The following is an 18,315-nucleotide window of genomic DNA, read 5'->3' on the forward strand; positions in this document are numbered from 1 at the left end:
TTTAACTAAGGGTCCCCACACATTTAGTATTTCGGATGATACTTAAATGAGAAGGGGGGTTGTTGCTGGTCACAACACAACCATGCATGTCAATGAAGATAGAATGATATCAGTGCTTCAAGCTACAGTAAGAGATGTATTTAAAAATATGAGCTTTGCTTTACGAGAGATTTTCGGTGTAAATCACAAGATATATCATTTGTCGACGCGTTTCGAACCAACTAGTGTGGTTCCTCGTCAGGACAAGTTGAAGAGCTAGATCCAGCTTTGCATGTTAAATAGCTTTTAGCAGAGCCTCCAGCGGCTAACTAGGCCAATGGCTAAATTGGACTGAGGACCTTATATAAATAATCTAAATTAATAGGAGACTATGCCTCTAAATAAAAATATAAATAATTAAATTTAATAAAAATATAATTAATTTAATTTCATGGGTTAAAAAGTATCATTAACTATTAATAGAGTTATCATATAAGTATTGGAATAAAACACATGATTAACAATTTTCAGATTTAAAAATAAAATAAAATAAAATAAAAACATAAAAAAATAAAATAAAAAATAATCTAAATTAATAAGGGACTATGCCTCTAAATAAAAATAAAAATAGTTAAATTTAATAGGTTGTTAATTTAATAAAAATATAATTAATTTAATTTCATTGGTTAAAAAGTATTATTAACTATTAATAGAGTTATCATATAAGTATTGGAATAAAACATATGATTAACAATTTTCAGATTTAAAAATATATATATATATATATATATATATATATATATTAAAAAAAGAAAAAAAAAAGATAAATAAATAAAAATAAAATAAAATAAATAAAATAATACTAAAAAATAAAAATTAATTTATAAAAAGATGAGACAAGAAACGAGGGGAGGGGAGGAGGAGGGGCGGAATGGAAGAAAGCGACTAGGAAGAGAGAGCTGGGACCCAACATCTAATGATCTTCCAGCCATCCTCTCTATTGAGATTGCACGGCCTCTTTTCAATCTCCAAAGCTTCCCTGAATTTCCGATGATGGAATTGTGAAACTCTAGCAATGACACTAGCCTCCTCAATGCACATGTGATGATTGGTTTTCTCCACTTGCTCAGCTAAAGCTGAAGACTTATATCTCCTATGCTTAAGGTCAGTTGCGTGTTCACTGATCCTTTGACTAATGGAGCAACCCGTCCCACCAATATAGGGGGTCCCACAGGAACAAGGGATAATATATACCCCTTTCATATCTTTAGGGTCGATAGGGTCCTTTGCTAATCTGAGGGACATCTGAATGGTGTTAAGGGGCCTAAAGGTTACAGGGACACTATGAATCTTGAGAATCCTTGCAATCTTATCAGTAGTCCCCTGAACAAACAGAAGATGGACACCTGGAATCCACTCCTTCGGCTCCCTTTTAACAAGAGAATTCTTGGTAGCTTTTACGAAAGCCTTCTGTCCCATGTATCTACTATAACCATTCTCGACAAAGACATCAAGGAGATGGGATTTTTCTTTCTCAAAACTCTTATTATCCGAGATCCTTAGGGCCCTAGTAGCAAGGGTATTGAGAACTCCCATCTTCTGAGCAGGGAAATGGTGGGAACTGGCATGAAGATACTGCTCCATATGTGTTTTCTTTCGAACAATTTGGTGGGAGAGGGAGCCATCACTATTCTTAGAAATAAGAATATCAAGGAAAGGGAGGCACCCAGCAACTTCCTGCTCTTTAGTGATCTTTATGGCCGAGGATTGATCGTTGAGATGATCGAAGAAGAGATCTAATTCCTCTTGGCCGTGAGACTAGATAACATTGGTGTCATCCACATACCTTTTCCATAGCTTAGGCAGGAGACGGGATGAGTTAAGAGCCTTGGACTCAAAATCTTCCATAAAAAGATTAGCAACGATAGGGGATAGGGGTGAGCCCATGGCAACCCCACAGGTTTGCTCAAAGAACTCTCCCTCAAAACTGAAAAAGGTGGAAGTGAGGCAGATCTCAACTAACCGAGCAGTGTCAGGATCTGTTAGGCGGTTGATAACCTCCAAGGCCTCATTAATGGGGATGCAAGTGTACAGGGAAACAACATCAAAACTGACAAGAATGTCCCCAGGGTCAAGCTTAATGTCCTTGAGTTCATTAATAAAGGAGGCAGAGTCTTTTACGAAGGACTCCGTACGACCAACTAAGGGTTTAAGCCTTAAAGCAAGGAACTTAGCAAGAAGGTAGGTAGGACCTCCAATGGTATTGACAATGGGCCTTAATGGAGCTCCTTCCTTGTGAATTTTGGGGAGACCATAGATCCTAGGGGTTATAGGGTTGCTCTCAATGAGTTTATGGTGCAGGGAACTCACAGAGCTAATGGACTTAATGGCAAGAGCCACATTCCTAGCAACCTTTTTTAAGGGGTTTTTGGGAAGCTTTTTATAGCTACCACTATTATGAAGATGATCCAACATCTTATTGCAGTAATCAACCCTGTTAAGAATGACGGTAGCTCCACCCTTGTCTGCCTTAAGAACAACGATATCTTTGTTCTGGTTTAAGGATCTGAGAGCAACTGATTCTTCCTTGCTAGGGTTGATTTTAGGGGGCTTAGCCTTTCTCAAGACAACTGCACAATCCTGCTTGATTGTGTCCTTGATTTTATCAGGTAAACCTCTGATCCCAAACTCTATGTCCCTCCAGAGGATTATGTATTCGACGAAGTTTTCATGCAGTCTCAATCTTTTATCATAACCTGGGTTCCTTGGTCCTTCTCCTCAACTCCTTGAGAGTCATCTAGCATGTCATCCTTCCTTGTGGTCATTGAGAGATACATCTGCGCAGTTTCAGCTGGCAGTGACTACTGCCGGGATGATGTCCTGGTAGGACACCTCTATGCAGTTTCTGGATGCAAGGCAGATTGGACAGCAGAGGACAACACTGCACAGTTTCTGAATGCAAGACACTTCTATGGGATAGGGTCCTAGGAGGACACCTCTATGTAGTTTCTAGATGCAAGACAAACTGGGCAGTTGAGGGACAATACTGCACAGTTTCTAGATGGAAGACACTGTTGTGGGAAGGGGTCATGTGAGGACAACTGTGCATAGTGTCTGGATGCAAGACAGGCTGGGAAGTTGAGGGATAATATTGCGTAGTTTTGGATGCCAAGGGAGGCTAGGGTCTTTGTGCATTGTGCAGTTCTAGCAGGCAAGGGAAAAATCTTGAGTGTTGCAGAAGAGAAGTGTGTAGGTTTGGAAAGTTGGATGTGGCTAAATTGCTAGGGAAATCCAAAATTTGGCTAAGTGTGGGATCAATGGAATTGGTGCAAACAATGATAGAACTTTGACTATGATCACACACTCGAACACTTAGTGATACAACATAGACCATCCATAACATATAAAACATACTCTGCTTGATGCAACTATATTCGTGACAAGAGTGCGTGAAGTGAGTGTGAAACATGTCTATGTAATGAGAACAACTCATATGCACAAAGATTTCCCCTTGAAGTAGAACAAACTTCCCTTTGCATGACAATCAATGATCACCATGCCCAAATATGACACCTACTACATAGATATGAGAACGTGAACAACTATTAAGATCAAGGAAGGGGGCTTGAGATCCTTAGCTTACCAATAAGTGAACAAGGCACGATTGATCACAGGATCCATGGTAGGCTCTGAAATTTGCATGCGAGCCAAAATTTTGGAGGGTGGTTGTAACTGCTACAACATTTGCGACACACTGGTAGAACTCCAGCTCTTTGTATGGACCTTGTCTTGTGAAATCAAGTCTAACTCTTCCGAAAGTATTGTTCGATTCTTTGATCGTCATGGCTTCCTCGCTAACTTGAGTGAAAGATGTAGTCCCTACCATTCTCTTGATCAGGCAGCATACATACCAAGCCAAGTCAATTGAGTTGTTTCGATTGGGGATGAGGGGTATATTGGTGCATAAGTAATATAATTGTTTGAGTTTTAGTTTCATCTCATGTGTTGCTTCGTTGCTAGCAGGCCTGGACAGTACTCCGATGGAGTCACGCAGGAACACATGCATCGCTCTGCTGCCAGTGAGCCTGGTCAGTACCCTGACAGAGTTACTTGCATCACCTATCTGCGCAGGAAGCCTTTCTCTTATTTCGCCTTTATTTTATCTTTTCCATTTTTTTCGTTTTTTTCTTTTTTCAAAGAACTGTGCCTAGGAACTTATTTATTTTTCATAAGGCAAAAGAGGGATCCCGACTTATTAAGATTAGAAGATATTGTTCCTTCATAGACGTATGTTATATGTACCTTCGACATACATTTTAAGATTTTCCCCATCACCTTACTCTACTTTACTGAGATGACAAGGGTTAACTGAATACTGTAGTAACTAATTAGAGTATGCGGTACTAGTTAAAGTGCAAGTGTTGTGACTTCACCAAGACTCACTCTAGACAAAACATGTTTTCCATCAGGGTATCATCAACTAAAGAATACAAGATCTTCATAAAGAGAAGGAATAGAAAGATAACCAAATGTTGATAGTTGTACAAGTCCTCTTATATTTGCCTGACATGTCTTAAGAGCCAGACATGGTTTCATGTGAAGCTAAATTACGGGTGCAAACAAACAAACAAGAAAGCAAAGGGAAGAAGTAAAGCGAAAGAAAAACAAGCACACAAAGCAAAACATGCAAGCAAAATAGAGCAAACAAGGTAGCAAAGCAAAGAAAGAAAGAAAACACTACTCCTACTCTTACGCTAAACAGTGCATGGGCCTACTCAGGTGAAATGATTTTTCCAATGCAGCCACTGGTTCATTGGTTGGTCCATGTTGGTGAAGGCATGGTTAACAAGAAAGATATACATGAAAACCAATAAACAAAAAATATAAGATAATGAAGCCCAACACGCTCTGAGTTTAAATGCGTCCACAATAAAGAAAAGAGTAAATGTGCAAGACAAACATTCTGCGGACGTACCATGGTGATACAACACACTATGCTCAGACGATGAGTTTGTACACTCTTTTGACTATGACAAACGAGAAAACATGGAAAAAATAGAAAACTTTCGTTTAACATGAGTGCTCGTTTTGTATGATTCCTCCAATGCATGGGTTATAGGATCATGTGATGCTGGTGGAGGGAGTGAAATATGTGAACTAGATTGATCCAATGCAAACATGAGAGTGATGAGGAGCCTAGGATATTTCAACATATTTCTGATCGAAAGTGGAACTGACCTCAAGATAGAGAGGACTTGACATAACCATCAATATAGGCTGAAGTGCCTCGATAGGTTGAGGGATTCCCACTTCATCAATAGTTGGATCATCAAAGACCAGTGGCTTAGAAATATCATCAATGAATGAATCAACATTGTGATCAAATGAATAAATAAATAGATCATGACAAACACAATCAGAAAATTCAAGAAGTTCATCAACATCCTCATGATTTGACGAATCATGCAGAGGGGTTGATGAGAAACAAGAATGTTCACCCTCTACGTTTCTGGAAATGACAGATGAAAGATTAAATGCATTTTCATAGAGTGATGTGTCCTCTCCATAATGCGATGACAGACTGACATCTGATGTGCCCTGTGAATGATCGAAAGTAGAAACATATGGCGATGAGTTTTCACAAGGAAAATCAAAAGTGTAAAAATCACAAGAGATTTCATGATAGAGCGGATGAGGCGAGGATGGAAGGAATTCATCCTTCACCGCGAGCTCTTCTTCAGATTCTCGCACACACTCATCATGAATGACAACATAGGTTGGCTGCACAACATCAACTTCGTTGACAACTTGGTCCTCATGAACACAAGATGTGGAGTCTGAAATGGGAGAACACAACACAGTACAATCTATAGGATCAATGGAACCATAAGACAGAGGTTGAGAAGACAAGAAAACATGATAACCAATGGGCTTGCAAACCACATCTATGCAAATATACAGAGCACGTGGGGTGGGAGGATGTGACAGTTCAACAAATGTGCGCGCACCTTCTCCCACCTCACACTGCGGAGCTAGAGTTGCTTGATGAGAAGAGGATGGATGGTCACTTGTGACAACAACCTTTTCTGTCTTAGATTTGGAAGCTCTAACATTGAGGTATGTTGGGAGGGGTTCGAATGATTCTAAGATATGTGGATTCTCAAATATGTGAAGAAGATACTGAAATCTTTCATTGAGAAATTTCCAATCAATTTCATCTTCATGAATTCGAAATGCAGGATTATGAAAGTGTTTGTGAAATTTCTCAATAGATTCATCAGGTGCTTTCCGTAATTCTAGAATTTTTTATTGAGTTCTTTATGATCATAATGATGGAAAGCACAATCAAACTCTCCAACCAACTGATTAAGAGAGTGGTTGGATGTTGCAGGTAATGTGACACACCATTGAAATGGATTCCCTCGAAGCGTATATGTGAACAATGAGAAGGAAATGTAATCTTCATGGATTTCATGCCTTACACAGAAGGCTACAAAGGCAGCTCTGTGTCTAAGCCAGGCTTCTTTTCCTTCACCATCATACGTGTTACATGAAAATTCATTCTAGAGATCCTCCAATACTTCAAAATCATTTCCATAAGAAAGACATGTCGGAGGATAAACTGTAGCATAATTCATGAAAGATGTGCAAAGATTCAAAACAGACTTTGAGGACCCAGCTTGTCATCTAGCCCTCCTTATAGCACCAGAAAGGTTGACAATGCTGGACTCGCCCACTTGTCAAGGGGATATCCTCGGTAAGAAGTCCCAACTAGACCTCAGACCGTTTGGAGTAGAAGTCCCAGCAGTGGGTAGTAAAGTTATGCCTTGACTGTGATAGCGTGCATAGGTAAGCAAGTGTGTGACCTTGCGGTGAGTCAAGAGAGATGCATGGGTAGGTTCTAAGACACGAAGGGGAAAAGGAAGTGTGTCCCTTAGAAGCCTGTAATAATACACAACCTAAAAGGAACACATGAGCATAATGACATCACGGGTTGGAAGCGGAATAGTCCACAATCCAGGGTGACGGGTTAAACCAACAACATGATTCCAACAAGATTCATACAATCATATACAAAGTAGTTCATACATGAATGCATAAGTTAAATGACATACATCACTAAAGCAACCAGAATAGTCCAACTACAATAACAACATATGCATGGAAATGTGTTGGTTATGTTATATTATATAAGGTGAAATTTCCAACCACACATACAACCATGACAACCACTAGCCCCAATAGTGGAACGTTACAGTCAACACTGCTTGCTCCTCCAAAGAGATGTACTTGCTCTGCACTGTGGAGAAGCCAAGGCTCATCACAATACTCTCCAAGCCCTCTCTAAGCAATACCTAGCAAAATATTGGCTTCCAAAAGCCTGTTCTATGAGTTATGAGGTTCTATATATAGTAAATGGTGGGGTGACCCTTGACATTCCCCTTTGACTCTTGGACTACCCTCATGACTCTTCAACTTCATTACATATAACTCTTTACATTACATATGATTGTTCATTCCACTAATGACACTTGGAATTTCACTTTACATTACATTTGATTACAATAAGTATGGCCCATAGTAGTGATGTGGTCGAGACAACTCATGACACAACTCGACATGACATTGCTGACATGTACTGGTTGACTGTGGTGTCCATGTCAAATTGTTGCGCTGCTAAGTGATAAATGTGTTCTTGGACGTGCTTTGTCTTCACCTTCACATAAATTGGTGTTGCGAGGTCTCCAATGGTCTTGGTCTTGTAAGATGGTTCTGTGCATGTACTCCTTTCACTTGCTGCTTGTTGTGCTTTGTACATCCGTCCATTTGCAAGCAAGTCTTCTAGCATGCACTCCTTCTTCATCCCGTTCATCATCTTGTCATGTTCTATCAATGTACTTGTTCCTGCAATTCACTTAGGATGGGATGACATCAAATCCAAAAATATCCTAGTCTAGCATGATGCATTATTTTCCGTGTTCAGGTCTAGGTGACTGAGAGGGAGGACATGGCACTAAAACTGCGTAGATCACAACTCATGTCGGGATGAGGGATTCCAGAGCTCGGTCTGCACTGTCAGGAAAAACTGTATAGTGATGACTAGGAGGCAGAATTAAGTAGTGACAGTCACGAGTGTCAACTGCAAGATGAGACCTTGAGAGGAACAACTTCTGCGCAGTTTCTTGAGGGAGGATAGAGTGGCACTGTAAAGGGACTGTTGGGAAGTTCTGTGCAGTTTCCAGAGGAAAGACAGAGCTAGGTTGTTGGGCATTTCTTCACAATTTCTGAAGGGAAGACAGAACATGCATGCAAAGGGACTGTTGGTCAATTCTTCACAGTTCCTGAGAGGAAGACAAGGTAGAGTGCAGGGGAATTGCTACACAATTTTCAAGAGGAAGACAAGACAGACCAACTGGGAATTCTGCACAACTTCTTGAGGTAGTGTAGAGCAAGACAACAGAGGACTTGTCGTATAAGACTGCACAATTTCTGGAGATAGTGCAGAGCAAGGAAACAAGGGCGTTGTTGATCATTTCTGCGTAGTTTCTGAAGGTAGTACAGGGCAGGCAACAGGGTAAATAGTTGGGCATGTATGTGTAGTTTTGGAGAGAAGTGTAGCCCCAGGTCTCAGTGCAGTGAAATTTTCTGTAGTCTAAAGGGAGGCTTGATAAATAATCTTGCGGGAAGCACAATTTGGATCAGGCTTGGAGGCAACTTCTGTGTAGTTTTGAGAGGTAGACAGGTTGCTCACTTCCAAGATTGCGTAGTGTACCTGACCCGGAGGACAACCTCAAGCATTGTGCATTTTTGGGTAGCAGAGCAGGGCCACTGAGAGCTAAGACTGTGCAGTGCATCTCAGTGGAGGTCCGGTTGAAGGAGGTTGACCAATCGAGCAGATTTTTAGGAAAATGACCAAGTATTGAAAGCAAGTGAATTTGTGTAGACTAACAATGTGATCATACACTTAGCATATTTTGACGAAAAGACAACACATACCAACAAGACAAAACATGTGCTCAGTGAGACTATCTTAAAGCTAAGAGTGACAAGTGCAACACTTGAGATAGACCTTCGAATGACCATGATGACACTTGTGCTTACAACTTTGTGTGTGAGTGCGACCGATGTTCACAAAGTGAAGACAACTCATGCACACAAGACAAACGTTCAAAATTGCCAGAAAAAGATCGCAAGCATGACAAAGTAATCAATATGCTAAAAGAAAACCGCTGGTCCAACCAGTGACAGGGAGCAAGACACATAAAGGAAACATATGGAATGGCTTTCAATGCTTGCAACCATGCATGTCATTGAAGACAAAATGATATCATTACTTCAAGCTACACTAAGAGATGCATTTCAAAAGATGAGATTTGCTTACCATACTTACCCTCTAGAGGGTTATGCATTCGACGAAGTTTTCATGTGGTCTTGATATTCTATCATAACATGGGTTCCTTGGTCCTTCTCCTCAACTCTTTGAGAGTCATCTAGCATGTCATCATTCCTTGTGGTCACTGAGAGATACATTTGCGTAGTTTCAGCGAGCAGTGATTGTTGTTGAGATGATGTCCTGGTAGGACACCTCTGTGCAGTTTTGGGATGTAAGATAGACTGGATAGTAGAGGACAACAATACACAATTTCTGAATGCAAGACACTATTGCAGGATGGGATCTTGGGAGGACACCTCTGCGTAGTTTTTGGATGCAAGACAGACTAGGCTACTGAGGGACAATACTGCACAGTTTTTGGATGAAAGACATTGTTGCGGGATGGGGTATTGGGAGGAAACCTTTGCGTAGTTTCTGGATGTAAGACAAACTAGGCGACTAAGGGACAATACTGCATCTCTACGTATTATCCAATTCTAACAAGCAAGGGGGAAATCTTGAGGATTGTAGACACAAAGTGTGTAGTTACAGAAAGCTGGATGAGGCTAAGTTGCTAGGGAACTCGAGAGTTTGGCTAAGTGTGGGATCAATGGAACTGGTGCGAATAGTGATAGAACTTTGACTACGATCACACACTCGAACACTTATCGATACAACATAGACCATCCATAACATATAAAACATACTCTGATTGATGCAAAAATATTCATGACAAGAGTGCTTGAAGTGAGTGTGAAACATGTCTATGTAATGAGAACAATTCATATACACAAAGATTTCCCCTTGTAGTAGAACAAACTTCCCTTTGCATGACAAACAATAATCCCCATGCCCAAATATGACACTTGCTACATAAAGATGAGACCGTTAACAACTCTTAAGATCAAGGAAGGGGGCTTGAGATCCTCAGCTTACCAATAAGTGACCAAGGAATGATCGATCACAGGATCCATGGTAGGCTCTGAAATTTGCATGTGAGCCAAAATTTTGGAGGGTGGTTGTAGCCGCTACAATAACTAGTTTATGCCATTAAGATATATATTGCCTTCTTTCCTTTCTATTGTTATGTTCATTGCATATTTGTGATGTTCAAGGAGGAGAAAAGACAAGAAGAGAGGAGCAACCTATAATTTGAATTCAAAGAAAACCAATTCAACTATTATGTTCTTTCTCATATTATAATGAAAAGATCTACATGGTTTTCCCCTCCATATTTTGTGTATTTTATGTACGCATGATATATAAAGTGGTTAATCTACTTTTGCTTAGTTAGATTACATTTGTTTTTTATTAACATTCTATCATCTTGAAAAGCTTGAGAAAGGTGTTTTTTTTGTTTCTGTATACCTTACAGGTAGCAAGAGCTAAATTTTGGATCTCAGGAGCTACACCTACCTGAATCATGCAAGGACAAACCTCCAAAAAAAGGTACACATTTTGATCTTCTTAACATTCTAGTATGTTAATAGATTAATTGTCTTCCAGTCTAATGAGTCTCTATATAGTTTTCCATCCCTCTTTTTGTTTCAATTCAAGGGAAGACTTGTGGAAGAACTCACGTATTTGGAGGAGAGACTTCTTTGATAACATTTGCGTCTCATATTTTAGTTGCTATTTTGGTTAGACTTGAGTGGTTCAACTAGCTCAAACCATGTTTCAATAGCTAGATCTTAAGTGTCCATCGAAACACACTTATAACCATGTGTTCTCCAAAATCCATGCTTGCCCCAATGCCTTCACATTATTCCACAGATTAATTAGAAAATAATTAGAAGGAAAACAAAGGCCACGGATGAAGTTTATTAGTGACTATTAACAAACCACTAAATTATTATTGCAGAGGATTAAAAGTCTTGGATGTGTCAATTTATGAAATATTCCCTAGTATAAGAGATAAGTGTAAGTAGGGAAATGTTATAAATTAAACTTAGTATGAGAGAGGTGTAAGTAGTGAAATTTTAAAAATTGATCCTAGGCTAGTTGAGGTAAACACTCAATGAATTATTATTAAACCACAATCTAAATGACAAGATCTGAAATTATTATGGATACAATACACATAACAGCCCTATGTTAAAGAGGGTCCACATAAGAGAAATTTTGAGGTCTGAAATGGGCCTCCTATGGAATATTATAAAATAATAGTGGAAATAATAAAATAAGTTTAGATTACATCATCAAATTCTAGAGGGAAAAAAAGGAAAAACTACATTTTCAACTCTTATTTTCAACTTATCTACCTACGGTTTTACTCAAATTTTGAGCAAGAGCACTCGTTAAACGCATAATTTAATTCTCCATCCAAGGAGTACCCATGTTGCATCTTTCATATGGACCATACTACATGAAAAATGTGAAATACATGAAAAAATGTGTTTGGAATCACATTTTTCATGTATTTCTCATTTTTTGTGTTGCAGGGTCCATCAGAAGTATGCAACATGGGTACTCCTTGGATGAGGAATTAAATTTTGCATCCAATGAGTGCTCCCACTCAAAATTTGAGTAAAATCGTAGGAAGATAAGTTGAAAATACGACTTGAGAAAGAAATTTTTTTTTAATAATTTTTTTTAACTCAAAAAATGGTGAATCACTCTTGACATCATCATCTTGAATCCTATTGGCTCTTGTAAAGTTGTTTTCTTTTTTTGTACATTTTTGTTTTGAGGCCCATTTTAGACGTCAAAATTTCTCAAATGCAAGGTATACCATGGAAACCCTTGATGATGTTAGTATCAAAGTAATGAAGGATATTGTCACATCAACATAGGTACTTGCACTCCAAATCTAACTTTTATATTGAAAAATATATTTATTGTAAGTAATGCTAGTGTCATGGGGTCTCCACTTAGTCAACTTGCGTTATAGCATATGCATTCGTGGGATAGTAAAGAATACCTCTAATCTCACTATATATTGACAAATCCGCCCCCCCCCCCAAAAAAAAAAATCCTTTTGTTGAACCTCCTCCAAGTACCTCTTGCTAATAAAAAGAACCCCTATTTTTATTATACCCCTTATTTTTTATAAATACCACTTTTTATACCCTCAATACCTATAATTCCCCTCTACCCCTCTACCCCACATCCCCACCTCCCAATACTGACGATATATTGTGTTATGCTCTTAACCTGTAAAAATATACCCAAATACAGAATGTGCGAAGAAAGATACCCAAAACATAGAATAGTGAGAGACAACAGCAAATATTTTATTATTCAGAAGGCAATGTTCACTGGCCTCTTCGAGGGGGCAACCTCCAATAGAGCCGAGCTCGATACAAAAATAAGGCACGATTCTCCTCGCAGGGAGTCTCTATCCTTTATATATGACTCATACATGCAATACCATGGATCAATACCATGGGTTTTATTAATACCATCTATCTAATACCATGGCCCATTTGCAACTAACTGTGGTCCCGTCATTAATTGTGGGTTAACCACTTACAATTATTAATATGGGCTTTATTGACTCTTTACTATGACTCGATCCCACTACATAAATAAGGGGGTTAGGGTGGGACCCTAACATGCCCTCCCCCTTAAGAATAGCCTTGTCCTCAAGGCTGAAGCTGCGGAAACTGCTGAAGAATAGTGGCTAGTTCCCAAGTTGCATCTTCCGGAGAGGTGTCTTTCCACTTGACGAGAACTTCCCTAATCATGCGGCCACGCAGATGCCTTTCTCGTGTGTCTAGGACCTGTTCAGGTTGGAGCCAGATTGACCCTTCCTCATCCAATTCAGGTAGTCTGGTTTGAATTCTGCAATTGTTCCCAATCACTTTCTTGAGGCATGAGACATGGAAAACTAGATGGATTTTTGTAGTACGCGGCAAAGCCAGCTTGTAGGCTACTTCTCCAATGCGCTGAAGTATTTGATATGGTCCGTAGAATTTTGGAGATAGTTTCTGACAACCCTTGTCTTTGAGTGATGTTTGATTATATGGTTGCAGCCTCAAAAAGACCTGATCCCCTTCTTGAAATTGGAGCTCTGAGTGATGCTGGTCTACCTGTTGCTTCATGCGGTTTTGAGCTTGATGAAGATTCTCTCTAAGATGGGCGAGCATGGTTGCGCGGTTTTGTAGGAGTTGATCCACTACTTGTACCTTTGAGCCCCCCTTGATATAAGAAGTAGGGGAAGGAGGGAGTTGACCATATACTGCTTCATAGGGAGTCATTTTGGTGGTGGCATGATAGTTGGTGTTATACCACCATTCAGCCAGAGGTAACCACTATACCCAAAGATGTTGCTTTTCTGAAGTGAAACACCTAAGGTAGGTGTCCAGACATTTGTTGACGGCTTTCGTTTGACCATCCGTTTGTGGATGATAAGAAGTACTGAGTTTTAGTTGGGTGCCTTGTAGCCTGAAGAGTTCCTGCCAAAAATTACTGGTGAAGATCGAGTCGTGATCGGACACAATAGAAGTGGGCATGCCATGCAATTTGAAGATCTGATCCATGAAAGTTTGAGCGACCAAAGTTGGTGTAAACGAGTGGGGTAGGGCGCAGAAATGAGCATACTTCGAAAGTTTGTCCACAACCACCATGATGACTGACTTATTTCCTGACTTTGGAAGACCTGTAATGAAATCCATAGAAACCTCCGTCCATATTGTTGTCGGGATGGGCAACGGTTGTAATGTGCCTGGTGCTTTGACGGTCTCCCCTTTGTGGCATTGACAGACATCGTATTCTGCTACAAAAGTGAGGATGTCCTTTTTCATGCCTGTCCAAAAAATGATCTTCTGGTGCGAGCATACGTCTTCTGAAAGCCTGAATGTCCTACAATTGGGGATGAGTGCAATTCTGCCAAAATGTGACTTTTGAGGGTGGATGTTGGTGATACTACGACTCTGTCCCTGTAGCGAAGAATCTCATCCCGCCACGAGTAGCCCTTGGTAGAATTTGGATCCGCCTGCAATTTAGAAATGAGTTGGGAGAGCCCGGGATGTGAAAACCATTCCCTGCGAGCCTCTTCAATCCATTCTGGAATGGGAAGGGAAATTGCTAGCAGGGTACTCTCCTCCTCAAATTGGCGAGATAATGCATCTGCTACACTATTTTCTTGCCCTTACTTGTAAATGATCTCATAATCATATCCCAGCATTTTGGCGAGCCATTTATTTTGTTGTGGGGAGGATAGGTGTTGCTCCAAAAAATATTTAAGACTGTGATGGCCTGTGTGGATTTGGAAACGTCGCCCCAATAAGTAAGGTCGCTAGGTCTCTACTGCATGTAAAATGGCAATCATTTCCTTCTCATAGGTAGATTGGCCCAGATTCTTCCCACTTAGTTGTTGGCTTGTGAAGGCCAAAGGTCGCCCTTCCTACATTAAGACTGCCCCAATACCCGTACCCGAAGCATCACATTCAATGAAAAAAGATTTGGTGAAGTCAGGTAGTGCTAAGACTAGATTGGAACACATGGCATTTTTTAGAGCTGTAAATGCCTGTTGTGCATCCTCATTCCAGAAGAATTAATTCTTGTTCAGGAGTTGAATGAGGGGCTTCACTATGCGACCATAATTACGGACCAATTTGTGATAATAGCCTGTGAGACCCAAAAATCCTCTCAGGCTCTTCAAGGTCTTAGGTTGAGGCCAATCCTGCATTGCTTGGATCTTTTTAGGGTCCACCTTGACACCTTCACGCCCCACAATGTGGCCCAAATACTCAACTTCTTCCATGCCAAACGAACACTTGGACATCTTGACAAATAATTTATGCTTGCGAAGCAGTTGCAAGAGTAGATCTACATGCTGAAGATGTGCGGCCCAAGTGCAACTATAGATGAGGATGTCATCGAAGAAGACAGGGACAAATTTCCAGAGATACGGTTTGAGAAGGTGGTTCATAAGGCTCTGAAAAGTAGATGGGGCATTACAAAGACCGAATGGCATGACCAGGAACTCATAATGGCCTTCATGAGTTCGAAAAGCAGTCTTTGGAATGTCGACTTCCTTCATGCGAATTTGGTGGTAGCTTGAGCGAAGATCTAGCTTAGTGAAGAATTGAGCCTCATTGAGTTCATCCAGCAAATCATCAACCACCGGGATGGGAAATTTATCTTTGACTGTCAACTTATTGAGGGCCCTGAAGTCTGGACACATCTGCCACTCCCCATCTTTCTTGAGCACCATGACCACCGGTGATGAATAAGGACTAATGCTGGGACGAATGACACCTGCTTCCAAAAGTTCCTTGATTATTTTTTCTATTTCATTCTTTTGGGTGAACGGATATCTATATGGGCGCACATTTGGGGGTTGGGCCCCTGGAACCAAGGTGATGCTATGATCATGTTCCCCTCTCAAGGGTGGAAGCTCATGAGGCTTGTCAAAGACCGGCAAATGGTTATTTAAAATCTGTTGCATCTCAGGATGAATCGGCAGAGACTTGGTTTCGACTGCCTGGATGGCATTAAATTGAGCTATAACTCCATGATGGCCCTTTTTTAGCAATTTTTCCATCCTATGTGAGCTGATGATAGAGGGAGCTCCCGCCTGGAGTCCACGGAGGGTATGTGTGGAGTTGTTCTGCTTAAAACTCATATATAACTCTTGGAAATCCATTGTGATTGGCCCAAGAGTGCGAAGCCATTCAGCATCGAGGACAATGTCGCACCCTCCCATGTGTATGGAAAACATGTGTCAACTAATAATCCCCCATTTGAAGTTTGACATTTTCACAGCGGCCTTCACATTTCATTGTGCCCCCATCCGCAATTTGGACTTGGAAGTTAGAAACTGCTCGTACAAAACAATGCACTGCTTCCGCGACTTTTTGATGGATGAAATTATGTGTACTTCCACTATCAATCAAGACTACTACTGGGCGATGTTTAATAAAACCTTTGATTTTGAGAGTTTGAGGTGAAGAAATCCCTGCCAAAGCATGCAGCGAAATAACTGGTTCGTCAGGGACATTGTCCTTTTGGTTGTCCTCTTCTACCGCCTCATGTTCCTCCAGTGGTGGATCTTCCTTCGATGAGTTGTAATCAGTGGCATCAATTTGAAAAAATTTGGGCTCCTTGCATTTATGACCTGGGGAGTATTTTTCATCACAGTAGTAACATAATCCTTGCTTTCTTCTTTCGGCCATTTCTGCAGGTGACACCTTTTGAACCTTAAGTGTTTGAGTCGTGCTGTGAGCCTGTGGGGGGCGACCCTTAGCGGTGAAATTTGGGCGACTGTACTGGGCTGCTAACGCACGTTCCACGTTACGAGCTACCTTGCAAGCCTCCGTCCATGTGGGAGGGTGGTGCAGTAGGACGTGGGCTTTTATGGCTTCTTTAAGACTGCTAATAAAACATTCCGTGTAGAACACATTTGAGAGACCCCTAGTGCAGAAGGCTAAGGCTTCAAAGGCTGTAACATATTCATCCACTGTGCCAGTCTATCGGAGCTTAGTAAGATGACCCAAAAAAGAAGATTCCTGGTCAAAGCGTTCTGTAAGAGCTTTTTTGAAGGTGGTCCAAGTCACAAAAGTTCCATTGCAACGTTGATGCCATTCCCACCATTGCCACCTTTTATTGTCCAAGTACATGCTCCCCACTATAAGTTGAGTCTCATTATCTAAGATGTTATTCAGATTGAAATACTGCTCCATTTGTGCTATCCATGCTGCCGGGTGAGAACCATCAAATTTATGCATATCCAACTTGGGAGGTCGCGGACGGGATTGTTGGTGGGGGCCCCAGAGGTGAAGAGAGTGGCTAGACTCACCCTCACTGTGTCCATTGCCAATATACGCCTCCTCATGGGCTTCCTCCTTGCCCTTCAGGATTATGCTCGGGATTATGCTAGTTAGTCAGTCAAGCTGAATTTGGAGGGATTACAAGGATTGTTCAAGTTTGTCCATCCTCTCATTGGCCATAGCTTGAGCTCTAGTTTCTACCATGCACCGACCTGATGTTCTTGAAATTTGGGACCGCCCAAAATTTTTTTTCACTAAGAATTGAATGGTACCACCGTGCTCAGCTCGTCGTCCTGATTCTGATGGGCTAGATCACCAATAAGCGCCTCGGGAGATCTCGGACTTTTTCTGAAAACCCTTAACGAAGTTTTACTCCTTCCTTAGGAATACTGTAGTAGCCGAATCCTCAAAATGTCAATGCTGCCAAAAGTCCTGCGAAAATCATGCCCCGGTATAGGAACCCCACACAACTACTCAGATCAGGTGGATCTGAGAGATCTGAATGGCGGATCGGATAGCTCTGAGTGGCGGAATAGATTGCTGCTGCGGATCTGATGGATCTAATAGATCGGAATGGCTGGTCTGCTAACTCGGAACTGCGGGACTGATGTCTGCTGCTGCTGCACCCCTTTGCGCGAGTGGATCTGGCAGAGATGATGCGTGATCCCAAGATAGAAAAGGGAACTATGGTCTCGAGGAGTGTCAGGTGCTACAGATCGCAATATACATAAGGGTTTGACAGTAGTACTCGGCCCAATGTTTTAGGGCTATAACTAAGGAGGATCAACCGTACCCTTAGCCGTACAACTCGACTACCCTATCGTACGGGAGAGTAATCTCTCCGAGTGCTATTCTCGGTGTACTGTAGCAGCAAGACGGCCGACAGTTTATCTATGGCTAGGTTGCAAAGGAGCTAAGGGGCTTCCGATATACCCAAAAGGTACTTGGAAGACAGTCCGTACGCGGTTCTATCTAATGTGCTACAACTCGAAGGGGTACCCACAGGGGTTACAAGGGAGTCCAACAAGCATGACCACCTCTTGTATTTCCTGCGTGCATGCCTCCCCAAATCCGCAGGTTTATGCGCTCAACGACAGATCCCGTGGTTTAAAGACGCCAGAACACGTCTCTAGCCAAAATATTTTTTTGCTAAGAATTGGAGATCCCACCGACCCTGGAAAGTGCTCTGATACCACTTGTTATGCTCTTAACCTGCAAAAATATACCCAAATACAGAATGTGCGAAGA

The sequence above is a fragment of the Pinus tabuliformis genome, chromosome 8 (genome assembly GCF_031772625.1).
Source record: "Pinus tabuliformis cultivar Carrire ecotype Pingquan chromosome 8, CPIR1, whole genome shotgun sequence".
Classification (NCBI taxonomy): domain Eukaryota; kingdom Viridiplantae; phylum Streptophyta; class Pinopsida; order Pinales; family Pinaceae; genus Pinus; species Pinus tabuliformis.